At 43.4% G+C, this 15,018-nt stretch overlaps 3 non-coding genes across 3 annotated transcripts; all 3 read right to left on the bottom strand.

Annotated features, from left to right (window-relative positions):
- Positions 1 to 847: 847 nt before the first annotated feature.
- Positions 848 to 1,038, bottom strand: LOC130344868 (U2 spliceosomal RNA). The gene has a single exon (XR_008883686.1). It is a non-coding gene; the product is annotated as a U2 spliceosomal RNA (small nuclear RNA).
- A 2,092-nt stretch (positions 1,039 to 3,130) lies between these two features.
- On the bottom strand, positions 3,131 to 3,321 carry LOC130344898 (U2 spliceosomal RNA). Its single transcript, XR_008883704.1, has one exon. It is a non-coding gene; the product is annotated as a U2 spliceosomal RNA (small nuclear RNA).
- A 6,970-nt stretch (positions 3,322 to 10,291) lies between these two features.
- LOC130344895 (U2 spliceosomal RNA) lies at positions 10,292 to 10,476 on the bottom strand. The gene has a single exon (XR_008883702.1). It is a non-coding gene; the product is annotated as a U2 spliceosomal RNA (small nuclear RNA).
- Between the last annotated feature and the right edge of the window lie 4,542 nt (positions 10,477 to 15,018).

Below are 15,018 nucleotides of genomic sequence, written 5' to 3'. Positions count from 1 at the left end.
ATTATACATAGGTGCTGAATACATAAAAAGCGACTGTTCAGCGACAGACAAGTCGCATCGGCTGAAAGTAGGCCAGAATGTCAGTCCATGTTGGAGCAGGTTTAGATACAGTCTAAAGTATAGATCTCAAAGTCTGTGCACAGAATTTAGCAAGGGCCTCGCACCTTCTGATGCATCAGGTAGGTGCACAATAGCATAGCCTAACCCTCTGTACTTTGGTCTATATTGATGCGGGACATAGACAGCCAGCTGATGACCAATCCATTAGTGCAATGGATGGCTGGAAGCATTTGTCTTTGCCTTTGCAATACCACAGAAGCAATGCATGGTCAATGTACAGCAATGACACACCTGTGTGAACAGCCAGGAGACCCCCCCCCCCCCATGTTATGTTACATAGTTACATAGTTAGTACGGTCGAAAAAAGACATATGTCCATCAAGTTCAACCAGGGAATTAAGGGGTAGGGGTGTGGCGCGATATTGGGGAAGGGATGAGATTTTATATTTCTTCATAAGCATTAATCTTATTTTGTCAATTAGGAACATTCAGCACCCACCCGCTATCAAGGCAGCTGCCTATCATGTCATGCCCTACCTGCACAGGTGTGCTGGCTACTCAAATGATCCAATTAAGGAGGCCATTTAGTCAGCAGCAGCAGAAGTCCTGTGCCTGGACGCTCCAACAGCGGCCAGACACAAGCAGAAGCAGAAGCAGCAGAAGCAGCAGCAGCACCACCTTTTGTTTTTTGGCTGCAGCAGCAGCAAGGCCCACAGGGCTGGCTAGCTGGCTAGCCAGCAAGCAGGTAGCAATGAAAGTAGGAATCTTTCTTTTTAACCCTGTAAGGGGGTGGTGCACTGTACCCGAAGATACTGCCATATCGGGTCAATGCATAGGGCGACGGAAGCAAGCTTCGAAATCGGCCCCCGTTCTCAAAAATCCATTTAATATATGGTCCCCAGATAGGGGACGTATCAGATATTAAACTGATAAGAACAGATACTACACTTGATCTTAGCCAAAAGGCCGAGAAGCGATAACCGTGAAAGGGGCGGGCCCAACAAGGTGCCCTTCATGGGCACTATCACTGCTTGCTGTCAGGGAGGCTGCCAGACAATTTTCCATGCACACTCTGGGCTGGGGGGCAGTCAACCACCAGTACACACAGCAGAACCTAAACCCATACCATTATTGCTAAGCAGCAAGACAGGGGCCCATTGCACTCCCACGGGGCCTTTTTAAATGCAATCCATAACCCGGATTTGCCAGGAACCCTTCTTACTCCTCCCACTTGCATGTGACACTGGGCTTAGGATCTGCATAGGAAACACACACACAAGCACACACCTACCTTTGTTGCCTGCAGATGCCTCCTTGGCTGTCCCCAAACGGTATCAAACCAACACCCACGGGAAGCTGTAAGCATAGAGGACATGCCTGCACCCCATTGGACTTACCTGTGTGGGTTAAACCCGGGTTATTTGACAACCTATGGCGGTGATGGTTCTGCTCAGGCAGAGCAGTGCTGATGCTCCTCATAAAGCTGTCGCTGCTGTGAAGGTTCTAGGTGACATCACAAATCCCTATGGTTACATACACAACAAAGCTGGGTTGTTGTTGTTTACACTCTGCAAGGCCTGTGGAAGTGAGTGACATCATAGCACTGTAGTTCTGAGGGTTCTAGATGGATGCAACAATCTCCTGTTGCTTCTATGAAGGCCATAATAGACAACATCACCAAACAGCTCCATAGTCACATACACAGCAAAGGAGAGATGTTGTTTACACCTAGTGATGTCAGTGGTATTGAGTGACATCACAGCACAGTGCTAAGGCTCCTGGGCCTGGACACAGCAGCGGCTGCAATATCTCAACGGAGAATACGTTTATATATATGTGTGTGTGTGCGCGTATATATATATATATATATATATATATATATATATATATATATTTCTCCGCCGAAATCACTTTTAAACCCATTTCCACCTTTTTTTCCCTTCTCTTCCTCTTACTTTTTTTTCACGTTTTTTTTACGTTTTTCTCCTTTTCGCCTCTTTTCTGGGCGTATTATTCTTCTTTTTCTTCTTTTTTTTCGTCTAATGCATACCCCATCAGTGCAGCAATGCTTATTCAATACCGCCAGCAGATGGAGACACTGGGGGATAATTTTCTAAGGATTTATACTGATTTTTCCTGTCTGAATTTGTCGCACAGAAAGTTGCAGGCCAAATATGTGTGACATTTCTGCGACTTTAGCTTCTAGAGCATTTTTACAACATTATACATAGGTGCTGAATACATAAAAAGCGACTGTTCAGCGACAGACAAGTCGCATCGGCTGAAAGTAGGCCAGAATGTCAGTCCATGTTGGAGCAGGTTTAGATACAGTCTAAAGTATAGATCTCAAAGTCTGTGCACAGAATTTAGCAAGGGCCTCGCACCTTCTGATGCATCAGGTAGGTGCACAATAGCATAGCCTAACCCTCTGTACTTTGGTCTATATTGATGCGGGACATAGACAGCCAGCTGATGACCAATCCATTAGTGCAATGGATGGCTGGAAGCATTTGTCTTTGCCTTTGCAATACCACAGAAGCAATGCATGGTCAATGTACAGCAATGACACACCTGTGTGAACAGCCAGGAGACCCCCCCCCCCCCCCCATGTTATGTTACATAGTTACATAGTTAGTACGGTCGAAAAAAGACATATGTCCATCAAGTTCAACCAGGGAATTAAGGGGTAGGGGTGTGGCGCGATATTGGGGAAGGGATGAGATTTTATATTTCTTCATAAGCATTAATCTTATTTTGTCAATTAGGAACATTCAGCACCCACCCGCTATCAAGGCAGCTGCCTATCATGTCATGCCCTACCTGCACAGGTGTGCTGGCTACTCAAATGATCCAATTAAGGAGGCCATTTAGTCAGCAGCAGCAGAAGTCCTGTGCCTGGACGCTCCAACAGCGGCCAGACACAAGCAGAAGCAGAAGCAGCAGAAGCAGCAGCAGCACCACCTTTTGTTTTTTGGCTGCAGCAGCAGCAAGGCCCACAGGGCTGGCTAGCTGGCTAGCCAGCAAGCAGGTAGCAATGAAAGTAGGAATCTTTCTTTTTAACCCTGTAAGGGGGTGGTGCACTGTACCCGAAGATACTGCCATATCGGGTCAATGCATAGGGCGACGGAAGCAAGCTTCGAAATCGGCCCCCGTTCTCAAAAATCCATTTAATATATGGTCCCCAGATAGGGGACGTATCAGATATTAAACTGATAAGAACAGATTTTTTTTTTTTTTTTTTTTTTTTTTTTTATAAACCTTCAGGTTTAGACTAAACACCACTTAGATAACGCGTCATTTTTGACTCATGGTGAAGTCTAACTCATCATTAGGTCATTCTTTATTTGTTCAAAGCAAATTCAAAACAAATTCAAATACCATCACCATTACACCCTTACAACATGTCTCCACTTCAAAAATTTCCATATCCCCTCTGCATCTATTTCACCTAATTTCTTTTTATCACGTAAATAAACGGTGTACAACCTATCCAGAATCATTCTTAAACTTCCTTCCACAGTCACATCTTTTCTCTTAAACACATATAAATTTCTAACATCCCACAAGACTTCCTTCACAATCGCCAACAACACAAACAACACTCTTTCATTCTTTCTTCCAATCATACTAAGACCAAACATCACAATCTCATATGACAACCTATTTATCCCAGTCAACTCCTTACACAACGGACCTATCCCTCTCCATACATTCTGAGCCATGTCACAATTCCAAATCACATGCATCACACTTTCAACCCCACTACAATCTTCCCTCGGACATATTTCACTCCTTCCAATACCTCTATTCCTTTGGAACTCTCTTACTGGTAAGGCTCCATGCAAACACTGCCATCCTATCTCTCTCTGTCTATTTGATATTCCATCTGTCATTAAACTCTTCCACACCTTAGACACATCCTGGCCTCTTACCATATTAATCGGACACTCCACCTCACTTGCGGCGACATACCCAAACACATTCTTCTTACTTTCAAACAACTCCTTTCTCACACCAATCAACCTATAACTCTCCAAAAACTTTTCCACATACAAATACCAACTCGGGCACACAAACGCATAAGGCACTCTCAAATCTCTCTCCAGCCAACCTAATTTGCATAACACACGCCCACCTAAATATCTCAACATACATGCAAAATTCTTTTCTCCTCTCATCATCCTTCTAACCGCAAACACCACATTCACCCCCAAATACACATCTAGATTTGGAAATCCCATTCCACCCTTACTACCATCCTTCATCACAACTTCTCTCCTCACTCTTTCCACTTTTGTACCCCAAAAAAACACAAACAAAATTCTTTTTAACTTCCTTAAAACCATATAACTTGGCGGAAACACTATTGCCACATACAATAAAATAGGCAATATTACACTTTTCACAACCAGCACTTTCCCAACCATAGACAAATCTCTCAACCTCCAAAGACTCAATTTTTTGGACACTCTCTTCTCTACATCATCCCAACTTTCTCTCCCATCCAATCTTTCATCCATTTTAACACCTAAAACCTGAATACCACCTTCAATATTATTCATACCCACATCCTCACTTCCTTGCATACTACCAAAACATTTATACTCACTTTTGTCCCAATTCACCTTAAACCCAGACGCTCCACAAAACAATCCAACTAGTAACTTTGCCCTTCTCATAACAGCCACAGACTCTCCCAAAATACACACATCATCCATGTAGGCCAAAACTTTGACTTCTCTCCCACCACTCCCTGGAATTTTTAACCCTCTAACACACTTATCCCGCCGCAACATCTCTAATAATGGCTCCATAGCACATATAAAAGCCATAGGGGACAACGGACAACCCTGCCTTACACCAGAACATACTTTCACCTTCTCAGACATCCAACCATTTATCAAAACCTTACTATATACTCCATCATACAGCATCCTTACAACATTTACAAAATCACCCGGGAATCCCATTCTCACTAATACTCTAAACAAAAACCTATGTGACAGACGATCAAACGCCTTTTCAAAATCTATCGACATCACTCTAACCTCCTGTTTCCTACTCATACTATCCCATAACAAATCTCTCAACAAACACAAATTTTCATTTATTCTTCTCCCAGGCACTCCACACACTTGTTCTTCTCCAATCACCTGCTCAACCACATCTCTCATCCTATTTGTAATTATTTTAGCAAACACCTTATAATCTACATTCAACAAAGTTATCGGCCTCCAATTCCTCACATCATTCACATCACCTTTCTTATAAATCAACACAACCACTCCACTCTTCATACTTTCCACCATTCTCTCATTCCTCCACATATACCTATACACTTCCACCAAATCATCCTTCACAACATCCCAAATCCAAGCATAAAATTCAACAGGCAACCCATCCTCTCCAGGCGTTTTATTTCTTGACATACCATCCACAGTCCTCTTCACTTCCTCCTCTCCAATCTCTCTCATCAGAGTCCCATATTCACTACCATCCACCCTCTTATCAAGCACTCTCAACACTTCATCCTGCAAGTCCTCTTCACAATCTTTTACCGCATACAACTCTTCATAAAAATTTTTAACCACTCCCAACACAGCTTTACCTTTAACCAGACAGCCATCATCATCATACACTCTTACCATATCCTCTCTCTTCCCAATAACTTTTTTAAAGAAATATCTTGAACATTTCTCATCTTTCTCTAACTTATCAAGTTTTGCTTGATACATCAACTCTTTACCTTTCTCATTCAACCAATTTTTTAGATCACTCTTCACAACCTCAATCTGCTCACCCACACTCCAGCCATACTTCTTTAACTTATTGAGAAACACCAATCTTTTATTCAACCATTCATACTTCTTCTTCCTCCCAGCATTCCGCTTATATCCCTCTCTTTTAAAGAAAACTTTTGTTTGACCCTTAACCCATTCCCACCAACACAATATATCAGGAAAATCATTCTTTTTCTTACACCAACCCCTATACTTATTAACATATCTATCATACACTCCTTCCACTTCCAACAATTTAACATTTAATTTCCATACACCCCTCCCACTCACACAATCTGCATCCAATACTAACTCACAACACACATACTCATGATCTGAATATCCTACTTTTTCTTGCATATAATTCTTACATAACACACCCTTAGACACAAAACACATATCTAGTCTGGAACTATGACTTCCACTATCGGAATAATATGTATCTAACAAAGGACACACTCCACACGCTTCAGCCACATCCTTTAACTTAAAGTCACACACCATACTTTTAAGAATATTCCCAGATACATCCACATTCCCCTTAATTTCACAGTTGAAATCCCCCACCCACACCAAAGGTATTTTACCCGGCAGAAACCTCTTAATTACCTCCAACAACCCCACCCGCTCCTCCCTCCTTACCGGCGCATACACATTTATCAACCTAAATTTAACCCCCTGCACCTTAACCTCCACCATGATACACCTCCCCTCCTCTATTACCACATAACTACAAACTTCAAACTTAAAGCTCTTAAAAAGCACCCCTACCCCATCATTCCTATTATGCCCAGACACCGACCAAACAGCAGGACCATAAGCCCATTCTCCCTTCCCCGGAATATCATTTAGCCCACATTCCTGCAAACAAATAATGTCCGCTTTTTTCCCTGCCAAGTCCTCCAAAATTACTGTCCTTCTGACTTTACTTCTAAAGACTCTAACGTTTATAGAACCGACTAAAAAAGACATACCACCATCTTAACAACCCTAAGGAAGAATTTGACAGAAAAGAAGAAAGTTATTTAGGTAGCTTTCCTCAGCGGTGTGGGAGAAGCTTCTCCCGCAGAGCACGCATCCATGTCGCTCTCAGATAGCGGTTGATACCGATTGTCCGTAGCCACCAGCGTCGACTCCATCTGTCCACCAGAAAGCTTCCTGGCCGTCTTCTTGGGGGGACGAAAAAGATCAAAGTCATCCTCTCTCTCTCTATGTCTCTCCTCACGGTCTTCACCCTCAGAAGAAGACCACTCTTCAATTTGCGGCGACTCCTCAGCCGGGGGACTGGGAGCATCCTCAATCTCCCCTTCTTCCACTTGCACCGCCATTTGCTCCTCCTCCACCACCACTTGCTCCTCCACCACCTTCACTTGCTCCTCTACCACCACAGGACTCTGTACCTCTCCAATAATAACGCTCTCTCTTGCAGGAACCACTGCAGCCGCAGCTGCAGCTGCCCTCCTCCTCTCCACCATTTCCTCTTCCATTCTCCTCTCCTCCTCCCTCCTCTTCAACACTGGACAGTTCTTGTACACATGGCCAGCTTCCCCACATAGGTCACAGGTCCTCGGGTGTGGACATGCACCCGCCTCATGCCCCGGTTGCTTACAGTTCCTGCATTTCTTACTGCCAGGGCAGGCCTCCTTCACATGTCCAAACAATAGACAATTTCTACAGAAAGATGGCTGTCCGTAGTAATAGAGATAACCTCTGAAACCAGCAATGGTAAAGTTCGCCGGAGGGTGCTTAACGCCTCCAATGCAATCTCCATCAAGCCGCAACTTCACAAAGAACTTATACGTGCCATTAAATACACCAATGCTGCTTGTCTGCTTAGTACCACCAGCAATAGACTCACAATAGATGCTCAAGAAGTTCTTAATCATAGAGACATCAACAAACGGATTGTACATGTGGATAAACAAAGTCTTTGTCCCCATTTCAAAAAGGGGATAAAAGGACACATCCCGCAAAACCTCACTTCCACTGTTCCGTTTTAAGCACTCATAAAAGTTCTGGCAGTCAGCATCATATAAGAAGGACACGTCATAAATACCTTGGCGCTTGTTCTCCTGGACACAAAAGAGGTCGCTCAAGGAAAATCCTGCCAGTCGCTCAACAATGGTATGGCCGATGTATTCAATGCTGTTTCTTAGACGATCCGTGGTTAGCACCTTGATGCGTACGGTCTTCTCCACTGCAGACATGTTGGATCCAGCCATCTTTCCAAATCTGTCGGTAACGAGTACCACAGTCTTGATCACCTACGCAGCTAGTCGCGGCGCAGTTCACTCGCACCCTCAGCGCCGACCGAGGCAATAAACCCCGATCTTAGCCAAAAGGCCGAGAAGCGATAACCGTGAAAGGGGCGGGCCCAACAAGGTGCCCTTCATGGGCACTATCACTGCTTGCTGTCAGGGAGGCTGCCAGACAATTTTCCATGCACACTCTGGGCTGGGGGGCAGTCAACCACCAGTACACACAGCAGAACCTAAACCCATACCATTATTGCTAAGCAGCAAGACAGGGGCCCATTGCACTCCCACGGGGCCTTTTTAAATGCAATCCATAACCCGGATTTGCCAGGAACCCTTCTTACTCCTCCTACTTGCATGTGACACTGGGCTTAGGATCTGCATAGGAAACACACACACAAGCACACACCTACCTTTGTTGCCTGCAGATGCCTCCTTGGCTGTCCCCAAACGGTATCAAACCAACACCCACGGGAAGCTGTAAGCATAGAGGACATGCCTGCACCCCATTGGACTTACCTGTGTGGGTTAAACCCGGGTTATTTGACAACCTATGGCGGTGATGGTTCTGCTCAGGCAGAGCAGTGCTGATGCTCCTCATAAAGCTGTCGCTGCTGTGAAGGTTCTAGGTGACATCACAAATCCCTATGGTTACATACACAACAAAGCTGGGTTGTTGTTGTTTACACTCTGCAAGGCCTGTGGAAGTGAGTGACATCATAGCACTGTAGTTCTGAGGGTTCTAGATGGATGCAACAATCTCCTGTTGCTTCTATGAAGGCCATAATAGACAACATCACCAAACAGCTCCATAGTCACATACACAGCAAAGGAGAGATGTTGTTTACACCTAGTGATGTCAGTGGTATTGAGTGACATCACAGCACAGTGCTAAGGCTCCTGGGCCTGGACACAGCAGCGGCTGCAATATCTCAACGGAGAATACGTTTATATATATGTGTGTGTGTGCGCGTATATATATATATATATATATATATATATATATATATATATATATATATATATATTTCTCCGCCGAAATCACTTTTAAACCCATTTCCACCTTTTTTTCCCTTCTCTTCCTCTTACTTTTTTTTCACGTTTTTTTACGTTTTTCTCCTTTTCGCCTCTTTTCTGGGCGTATTATTCTTCTTTTTCTTCTTTTTTTTCGTCTAATGCATACCCCATCAGTGCAGCAATGCTTATTCAATACCGCCAGCAGATGGAGACACTGGGGGATAATTTTCTAAGGATTTATACTGATTTTTCCTGTCTGAATTTGTCGCACAGAAAGTTGCAGGCCAAATATGTGTGACATTTCTGCGACTTTAGCTTCTAGAGCATTTTTACAACATTATACATAGGTGCTGAATACATAAAAAGCGACTGTTCAGCGACAGACAAGTCGCATCGGCTGAAAGTAGGCCAGAATGTCAGTCCATGTTGGAGCAGGTTTAGATACAGTCTAAAGTATAGATCTCAAAGTCTGTGCACAGAATTTAGCAAGGGCCTCGCACCTTCTGATGCATCAGGTAGGTGCACAATAGCATAGCCTAACCCTCTGTACTTTGGTCTATATTGATGCGGGACATAGACAGCCAGCTGATGACCAATCCATTAGTGCAATGGATGGCTGGAAGCATTTGTCTTTGCCTTTGCAATACCACAGAAGCAATGCATGGTCAATGTACAGCAATGACACACCTGTGTGAACAGCCAGGAGACCCCCCCCCCCCCCCATGTTATGTTACATAGTTACATAGTTAGTACGGTCGAAAAAAGACATATGTCCATCAAGTTCAACCAGGGAATTAAGGGGTAGGGGTGTGGCGCGATATTGGGGAAGGGATGAGATTTTATATTTCTTCATAAGCATTAATCTTATTTTGTCAATTAGGAACATTCAGCACCCACCCGCTATCAAGGCAGCTGCCTATCATGTCATGCCGTACCTGCACAGGTGTGCTGGCTACTCAAATGATCCAATTAAGGAGGCCATTTAGTCAGCAGCAGCAGAAGTCCTGTGCCTGGACGCTCCAACAGCGGCCAGACACAAGCAGAAGCAGAAGCAGCAGAAGCAGCACCACCTTTTGTTTTTTGGCTGCAGCAGCAGCAAGGCCCACAGGGCTGGCTAGCTGGCTAGCCAGCAAGCAGGTAGCAATGAAAGTAGGAATCTTTCTTTTTAACCCTGTAAGGGGGTGGTGCACTGTACCCGAAGATACTGCCATATCGGGTCAATGCATAGGGCGACGGAAGCAAGCTTCGAAATCGGCCCCCGTTCTCAAAAATCCATTTAATATATGGTCCCCAGATAGGGGACGTATCAGATATTAAACTGATAAGAACAGATTTTTTTTTTTTTTTTTTTTTTTATAAACCTTCAGGTTTAGACTAAACACCACTTAGATAACGCGTCATTTTTGACTCATGGTGAAGTCTAACTCATCATTAGGTCATTCTTTATTTGTTCAAAGCAAATTCAAAACAAATTCAAATACCATCACCATTACACCCTTACAACATGTCTCCACTTCAAAAATTTCCATATCCCCTCTGCATCTATTTCACCTAATTTCTTTTTATCACGTAAATAAACGGTGTACAACCTATCCAGAATCATTCTTAAACTTCCTTCCACAGTCACATCTTTTCTTTTAAACACATATAAATTTCTAACATCCCACAAGACTTCCTTCACAATCGCCAACAACACAAACAACACCCTTTCATTCTTTCTTCCAATCATACTAAGACCAAACATCACAACCTCATATGACAACCTATTAATCCCAGTCAACTCCTTACACAACAGACCTATCCCTCTCCATACATTCTGAGCCATGTCACAATTCCAAATCACATGCATCACACTTTCAACCCCACTACAATCTTCCCTCGGACATATTTCACTCCTTCCAATACCTCTATTCCTTTGGAACTCTCTTACTGGTAGGGCTCCATGCAAACACTGCCATCCTATCTCTCTCTGTCTATTTGATATTCCATCTGTCATTAAACTCTTCCACACCTTAGACACATCCTGGCCTCTTACCATATTAATCGGACACTCCACCTCACTTGCGGCGACATACCCAAACACATTCTTCTTACTTTCAAACAACTCCTTTCTCACACCAATCAACCTATAACTCTCCAAAAACTTTTCCACATACAAATACCAACTCGGGCACACAAAGGCATAAGGCACTCTCAAATCTCTCTCCAGCCAACCTAATTTGCATAACACACGCCCACCTAAATATCTCAACATACATGCAAAATTCTTTTCTCCTCTCATCATCCTTCTAACCGCAAACACCACATTCACCCCCAAATACACATCTAGATTTGGAAATCCCATTCCACCCTTACTACCATCCTTCATCACAACTTCTCTCCTCACTCTTTCCACTTTTGTACCCCAAAAAAACACAAACAAAATTCTTTTTAACTTCCTTAAAACCATATAACTTGGCGGAAACACTATTGCCACATACAATAAAATAGGCAATATTACACTTTTCACAACCAGCACTTTCCCAACCATAGACAAATCTCTCAACCTCCAAAGACTCAATTTTTTGGACACTCTCTTCTCCACATCATCCCAACTTTCTCTCCCATCCAATCTTTCATCCATTTTAACACCTAAAACCTGAATACCACCTTCAATATTCTTCATACCCACATCCTCACTTCCTTGCATACTACCAAAACATTTATACTCACTTTTGTCCCAATTCACCTTAAACCCAGACGCTCCACAAAACAATCCAACTAGTAACTTTGCCCTTCTCATAACAGCCACAGACTCTCCCAAAATACACACATCATCCATGTAGGCCAAAACTTTGACTTCTCTCCCACCACTCCCTGGAATTTTTAACCCTCTAACACACTTATCCCGCCGCAACATCTCTAATAATGGCTCCATAGCACATATAAAAGCCATAGGGGACAACGGACAACCCTGCCTTACACCAGAACATACTTTCACCTTCTCAGACATCCAACCATTTATCAAAACCTTACTATATACTCCATCATACAGCATCCTTACAACATTTACAAAATCACCCGGGAATCCCATTCTCACTAATACTCTAAACAAAAACCTATGTGACAGGCGATCAAACGCCTTTTCAAAATCTATCGACATCACTCTAACCTCCTGTTTCCTACTCATACTATCCCATAACAAATCTCTCAACAAACACAAATTTTCATTTATTCTTCTCCCAGGCACACCACAAACTTGTTCTTCTCCAATCACCTGCTCAACCACATCTCTCATCCTATTTGTAATTATTTTAGCAAACACCTTATAATCTACATTCAACAAAGTTATCGGCCTCCAATTCCTCACATCATTCACATCACCTTTCTTATAAATCAACACAACCACTCCACTCTTCATACTTTCCACCATTCTCTCATTCCTCCACATATACCTATACACTTCCACCAAATCATCCTTCACAACATCCCAAATCCAAGCATAAAATTCAACAGGCAACCCATCCTCTCCAGGCGTTTTATTTCTTGACATACTATCCACAGTCCTCTTCACTTCCTCCTCTCCAATCTCTCTCATCAGAGTCCCATATTCACTACCATCCACCCTCTTATCAAGCACTCTCAACACTTCATCCTGCAAGTCCTCTTCACATTCTTTTACCGCATACAACTCTTCATAAAAATTTTTAACCACACCCAACACAGCTTTACCTTTAACCAGACAGCCATCATCATCATACACTCTTACCATATCCTCTCTCTTCCCAATAACTTTTTTAAAGAAATATCTCGAACATTTCTCATCTTTCTCTAACTTATCAAGTTTTGCTTGATACATCAACTCTTTACCTTTCTCATTCAACCAATTTTTTAGATCACTCTTCACAACCTCAATCTGCTCACCCACACTCCAGCCATACTTCTTTAACTTATTGAGAAACACCAATCTTTTATTCAACCATTCATACTTCTTCTTCCTCCCAGCATTCCGCTTATATCCCTCTCTTTTAAAGAAAACTTTTGTTTGACCCTTAACCCATTCCCACCAACACAATATATCAGGAAAATCATTCTTTTTCTTACACCAACCCCTATACTTATTAACATATCTATCATACACTCCTTCCACTTCCAACAATTTAACATTTAATTTCCATACACCCCTCCCACTCACACAATCTGCATCCAATACTAACTCACAACACACATACTCATGATCCGAATATCCTACTTTTTCTTGCATATAATTCTTACATAACACACCCTTAGACACAAAACACATATCAAGTCTGGAACTATGACTTCCACTATCAGAATAATATGTATCTAACAAAGGACACACTCCACACGCTTCAGCCACATCCTTTAACTTAAAGTCACACACCATACTTTTAAGAATATTCCCAGATACATCCACATTCCCCTCAATTTCACAGTTGAAATCCCCCACCCACACCAAAGGTATTTTACCCGGCAGAAACCTCTTAATTACCTCCAACAACCCCACCCGCTCCTCCCTCCTTACCGGCGCATACACATTTATCAACCTAAATTTAACCCCCTGCACCTTAACCTCCACCATGATACACCTCCCCTCCTCTATTACCACATAACTACAAACTTCAAACTTAAAGCTCTTAAAAAGCACCCCTACCCCATCATTTCTATTATGCCCAGACACCGACCAAACAGCAGGACCATAAGCCCATTCTCCCTTCCCCGGAATATCATTTAGCCCACATTCCTGCAAACAAATAATGTCCGCTTTTTTCCCTGCCAAGTCCTTCAAAATTACTGACCTTCTGACTTTACTTCTGAAGACTCTAACGTTTATAGAACCGACTAAAAAAGACATACCACCATCTTAACAACCCTAAGGAAGAATTTGACAGAAAAGAAGAAAGTTATTTAGGTAGCTTTCCTCAGCGGTGTGGGAGAAGCTTCTCCCGCAGAGCACGCATCCATGTCGCTCTCAGATAGCGGTTGATACCGATTGTCCGTAGCCACCAGCGTCGACTCCATCTGTCCACCAGAAAGCTTCCTGGCCGTCTTCTTGGGGGGACGAAAAAGATCAAAGTCATCCTCTCTCTCTCTATGTCTCTCCTCACGGTCTTCACCCTCAGAAGAAGACCACTCTTCAATTTGCGGCGACTCCTCAGCCGGGGGACTGGGAGCATCCTCAATCTCCCCTTCTTCCACTTGCACCGCCATTTGCTCCTCCTCCACCACCACTTGCTCCTCCACCACCTTCACTTGCTCCTCTACCACCACAGGACTCTGCACCTCTCCAATAATCACGCTCTCTCTTGCAGGAACCACTGCAGCCGCAGCCGCAGCTGCAGCTGCAGCTGCCCTCCTCCTCTCCACCATTTCCTCTTCCATTCTCCTCTCCTCCTCCCTCCTCTTCAACACTGGACAGTTCTTGTACACATGGCCAGCTTCCCCACATAGGTCACAGGTCCTCGGGTGTGGACATGCACCCGCCTCATGCCCCGGTTGCTTACAGTTCCTGCATTTCTTACTGCCAGGGCAGGCCTCCTTCACATGTCCAAACAATAGACAATTTCTACAGAAAGATGGCTGTCCGTAGTAATAGAGATAACCTCTGAAACCAGCAATGGTAAAGTTCGCCGGAGGGTGCTTAACGCCTCCAATGCAATCTCCATCAAGCCGCAACTTCACAAAGAACTTATACGTGCCATTAAATACACCAATGCTGCTTGTCTGCTTAGTACCACCAGCAATAGACTCACAATAGATGCTCAAGAAGTTCTTAATCATAGAGACATCAACAAACGGATTGTACATGTGGATAAACAAAGTCTTTGTCCCCATTTCAAAAAGGGGATAAAAGGACACATCCCGCAAAACCTCACTTCCACTGTTCCGTTTTAAGCACTCATAAA

Source organism: Hyla sarda, unplaced genomic scaffold (assembly GCF_029499605.1).
Source record: "Hyla sarda isolate aHylSar1 unplaced genomic scaffold, aHylSar1.hap1 scaffold_738, whole genome shotgun sequence".
Classification (NCBI taxonomy): Eukaryota; Metazoa; Chordata; class Amphibia; order Anura; family Hylidae; genus Hyla; species Hyla sarda.
Note: the sequence above shows the minus strand (reverse complement) of the source record. Positions and strands in the feature narration are given on the sequence as shown.